The sequence below is a fragment of the Haemorhous mexicanus genome, chromosome Z, assembly GCF_027477595.1.
Source record: "Haemorhous mexicanus isolate bHaeMex1 chromosome Z, bHaeMex1.pri, whole genome shotgun sequence".
Lineage (NCBI taxonomy): Eukaryota > Metazoa > Chordata > Aves > Passeriformes > Fringillidae > Haemorhous > Haemorhous mexicanus.
In genome coordinates this window covers 28,880,113-28,885,523 of record NC_082381.1, presented here as the reverse complement: position 1 = coordinate 28,885,523, position 5,411 = coordinate 28,880,113, and positions in this window count along the sequence as shown.

The window sequence follows — 5,411 nt, the reverse complement described above, 5'->3', positions numbered from 1 at the left end:
TTATTGCTATCAAATGATTCTTTGAATCCTTAAGGGTCAGCGTCTCTTATTCCCATCATTGATGAGATCTTCATATTAACTGCTAGACAACATCCTACAGGTAGTTTGTGCAGTCCTACTGGTAACAATGTCTGGTGTTTACCACAGATGAGGCGTCAATTTTGTTTTTCTTTGGTGACAGTTAAAAATATTCTTTGTACTCTCCTAAATCAAACTTCAGAGTTGTCAATATTTTAACTGATTAATTTTTCAAAGAACAGCCGTGTTTCTCTTCCTGATTTTACTGAGAAAGAACAGAATACGAGGATAGCAAAAAATGTAGATGAGATCTTGTTTATGTATAACATTTATTCAGCTGATACTGCATACCAAGTACCTATACACATGATTTTCAGGTAATGGTATCACTAACTGAGTGATTAAAAAGTGATGTAAAATCACTCTCAGGTCATTGCTTTAAAAGATTTGCTCTCTTCCCTTCCTTTAAGCTTTCTGTTCCTCAGAGCCATGGGTAGTTGCAAATGAGAAAGGAATTCCAAGGTATCAAGGCATTAGTCCAGTGGATTACTGTCTTTAAAATAAAAGTCAAAATTATATACATGAATTGTTTCCTAGAAAAAGAAGAAGAGAGGAAAAGAGAAATCTAGTTTTTTATCCCTGAGTATTAATCAGATTAAATGGAAATATTGCACAGAATGAAGTAGAATTTGGATTAGATTTTAAACCATCCCTGAAATTCTCATCCTCAACAGTTTTAGCAAAGTGTCTTTCTAAAATAGGAACCTCAGAAAAGAATTTGAAAAAAATTTCTATGGAACCGTGGTGGTGTAAAACAAGTACACTTTCTTAAGGTTACCCCTTCTTCACACTGGTGAATGTTACAAACATATAAAATTACAAACATACATATAAATTTATACACACATATATATGTGTGTGTGTGTGTGTATGTAAATATTCTAAAGAAGAGAAAGCTTGGTTCTAAATGCTGAGCACAACCTTTGGAAACACAGATGGTACTTAATGCAGAGACAGTCAAAGAAATTAAAAATCCAGTATTAGCAGTAGGCCAACAAGTTCTGATGTCTTATAATTTCTCTAATTGATGATCAGGTTGGCTTCCTGCAGCGGTTGGAGCTCAGGAAGCCAAAGAGAGCCAGCAGGACAGGTGACTGCGCTGTGACTGCAGCACCAGGAGGGGTCACCTTGGCGGCTCAGGAGCGGCTCTGCTGTCCATCCGCGATGTGCCCGCTGCTCCTGCGTCCTGCGAGTCCTTCCCTGGCGGTGGCAGCAGGAGCTGCTTCCCGCCGCCGGCCAACTCCTCTGCCTGGAGTCCCTTCCTGTGCTGGCAGGACAAGCTCCCTCTTGCCTGGAGCCAAATGCCTGCCCGTGCCTTGGGCTGCCTTTGCCAGGTCTCTTTTTCCAAGCATTTGTCTCCCAGGCTTCTGCCCCAGCCCAGGGATGTTTGTCATTTCCATTCCCCAGGTAGGTTTACAGGGTGAACAATTGTGGCTTTACCTAAGAGGTGAATCATTAAGATTGTGGTGCTTTCCTGTACACAATGTCTTGTTAAGACCAAGAAGAAGCTGCTCCTGCAGCTTGGTTTGTGCCTATTCCCACGCCATTTATTCCACACTGCATGACTAAGGAAAATCTATCCTTTTCCTTACTAAGTTCAGGCTCCAGTTGAGTGCAAATATGTGATAAAAGGGAATAAATGCCAGAATCCCATTACATTTTTCCTCTCCCCTCCCCATCCACAGTGCTGCCTGAGGGGGTTCTAGAGATGGACGACAGCCCTCAGACAAATAATCTCAGACGGATGTTTCACAGACAAGACAGGTCTGTTACCCACAGCTGGACAGACCTGTGAGGAATTGGGTGCCACGGCTGTCATACACTCATCAGAGCTTCAGAATCAGTGAAGAAATAGGGACAAACACTGATGTGGTCATTCATCATGGAGATGAGAAATCCCTCAAAGCCAATGTCAGTTTGAAAGGGAAATTCATTGCAGATTGCTAGAACTGAACTGCTTAGATACAGTGACCACTGCCTGTTACAAGGTGGCTACAGAATCACAGCTCTGCTGACCCTCTATCTAAACAGAGAAATGTCCATTTCAGCTGCCACAATTAAGGATGTTACAGCTTTCTAAGTGCTGCCTACATATCTCTGTGTGTGTCTGTATGTAAAGAACCAAACATGGACTGAATTCCCTGCATATCCACAGAGCAGGAGTGGAGCGCTCAGTGGAGTCCCGGAGTTTTCTCAGCAGGCCTCTGCAGCGAGTTCTGAGCCAAGGCGTGGCTCTGCTGCCAGCCCAAATCTGCCCTTCCCTTGCCCAGCCTGAGCGCAGGTGGGGCATGTGCTGGCCATGGCCGGAGATTTCCATGGCCAAAATCCTCCAGCATTTCCATCTGCTCATGGCTTTGGGCAGCACAAATCACACAACAGCCATCGCAGATGACGAATGGCATTTCCTGCAGATTGCTACAGCCGCACTGCTGATCCACAAATCCACAAGAATCAATTTCAGTTGATAAATGTCATTTATTACAAATTGCTACACCCTCACTGACAATACAGAACTATACAGATCTCAGTTTAGGGTAAAACCAAGAATTTATTAGATTATTACAACCAGTCTGTGTAAAAATATACAAATACCAACTTCAGATAAGAAAAACCTTATTTATTGACAACCTCTACAACAACAAAGATCAATTGGGTGGTTAAGGATTTAGTTTATTAGCTATTACTACAAGCGTACAGCCCATACAGAAATACAAAAAACAGCACTCCCTCTCTAAACAGTCCTACACTAAGAATTCAATATATAGAATTACACAACTATACCACTCCATACATGTTGAAATGGAATTAAAAATATACATATATGAAGATATATGTACATATACAAGTATAAAAATCTCGAGATGTAAATATAAAATAAACATATTACATATAATATATATCAGTAGATATACAAAAAACCCTTATCTATACGTATACAAATATCACACTCCTAAATATCCACCAAACTGTATCAATACAAATATACAGCAATACTTCAAGACACATATGTAAATATTAAATAGACAGAAATAGATCAATATACATTAGAAAATATAAAAAGAGACATATCAACCAATACAAATTCCAATATACCTATTTAAATAGACATATACTCAAACCTGCCTCAATACAAATAGATACCTACACAGCTGTAAAGCTAGGAAATAGAACTAAACACAGATATAACAACATACATATATACTTAGATACATACATACACATATATGTAATTACAAACACATATGAATATATATGCATACATATATATGTAATACATCCATAAATAAAACAACATGTATAGAGAATTATTCCTATACGGATAGAAGCCTAGACATGTACATATCCATATAATTATCCCTTTCTATTGTGTAAGTCCAGACATCTATAAACCGCACTGGTAGCAGAGGCCCCATCTTCAAAGCCGCTCCCTCGGTCTCCTCCTCTCGGGCAGAGCAGCTCTCCTGGACAGGGACAGCAGATGGGACATCTGGCAAGCAAAGGGAACTCTGAGTGAGTACGGGTACGTTTCCCTTGGCAGCAGCTGCACTTCCATTAGGGAAGAGGAAATCTCAGAGCCTCCCCAGAAGGGTTGGAAAGAAAAAGCAGGCGAGTGGGCCAGGCTGTGGTGAGCGCAGCCGCGGCGGGACCGTCCCGCAGCCCCGGCAGCCCGGCACAGGCGGCACAGCTGCCGGGCCCTGCCGGCACAGCTGCCTTGGCCAAGGACAGCCCCTGTGCCGGCCGGGGCAGCTGCGCTGAGCGGCCCCAGCACGGGCAGGGCCCGCTCCTGCCCCGCCGGGCAGTGCCCACGGCCACAGCCCACGCCGCCCTCAGCCCCACCCTGCCTGCCCGGGCCTGTGGCCTCAGCCGGGCTCTCTCCAGGCTGGCAGCAGCAGGTCCCGGTTCCCTGCTCCTGCTGCTGGCCTTCAGCTTCTCCCTGCTGACTCCCGTCAGTCTCCGGCTGTCCTCAAGGTCTTCCTTGCAGCTGGGGCAAAAGTGGAGGCTCTGGAATTGCTTCCAAGGCCTGGCAGAGCTGCAGTCCCGGAGCGCTCTGTGCTCCCTGCTGGCCCCCTCCATCCCCTCAGCCCCGCCATGCTATTGCTGAACCCCCAGCCCCCCCATTCAGTTTCTTCAGCCCCTCACAGCCCTCTCATCCCCTCAGTCCCTTCTGACCCATCCTGTTTCCCTTAGACCCGGCAGCCCCTCAGCCTGTGCCACTTCCCTGTCACCTCAGTGCCACCATGGCCCTCGGCTGCCCCACAGCCCTCAGCCCCAGCAGCAGCTCAGGCTCCCCGTCCCTTCAGCGCCACCGCCCCCTCAGCCCCCTCAGCCCCCTCTGTCTCACCGTCCTTCAGCAGCTCCTCAGGGGACAGTGCCTGGGGCCAGCGGCAGCTCCCACCGCTCCAGGGACAGCCGGGGCTGGAAGTGCTGCTCTGGCCGGCCCAGCCGCCAGCTCGGACCCAGCACAGGGAGAGGGGACACAGGGTGCACAGGGGGAAAAGCAAGAGGTGAGAAAGGCAGGTGAGGGGGGAAAGAGGTAAAAATGCAGCCTAGACCTACACCAACATCAACCTGTCTAAAAATCCATATACCTCTAACTACATAACTATGCAGATTTATAAATATAGATATATATATGTAATTCTTACTCTGTACATATATAAATGTAAATTTGGAAATCTATAAATGTGACTACATACATATAAATATAATTCTATCACAACCATTATGATATAGGTTTACTTTATAGATATATATATATGCATATATTAACACACGTCTACACATTTACAAATATGTATATATATAAATTGAATTAAAGAAATCTATAAATGGCTGTATAAATGGAGGGATTCCACCTGTCCGATGATCACAGGCTCTCCCTCTGATCCTTCTTCTCACGCAGGGCAGCCCTCCTGGCAAGGTAGATCAGGTGGATATCTGGAAAGCAAAAGGAACACTGGGTCAATATTGGCCTCTTTGCCTTTGGAAGTAACTATGCTTCTACCAGGTATTGTAAAAGATGGCCAGAAAGGCAGACTCTCACTTGACAATTTCAGACCTGCTCTTCAAAGAGCCAGATTCTGTTGGGAAGGATCAAAGTTTGACAAGAAAGTCTCACAGATATGTCTGCCTCGCAGAAAGATTTTTAAATGTAGAGTAGGAAGAAGAAATAGAGTGGAAGCAAATTTGATATAGAAGAAAAGAACTGCTGAGCCAGTCTTACTTGATAACAAAGGAGGCAAAGGGTATTTTAATTAGAAGGGGTTTTTATGACTTAGAGCAATAGATAAACCCACCTCAAACAAGAAGATGTTTTTACCAAGCAGAAAGAT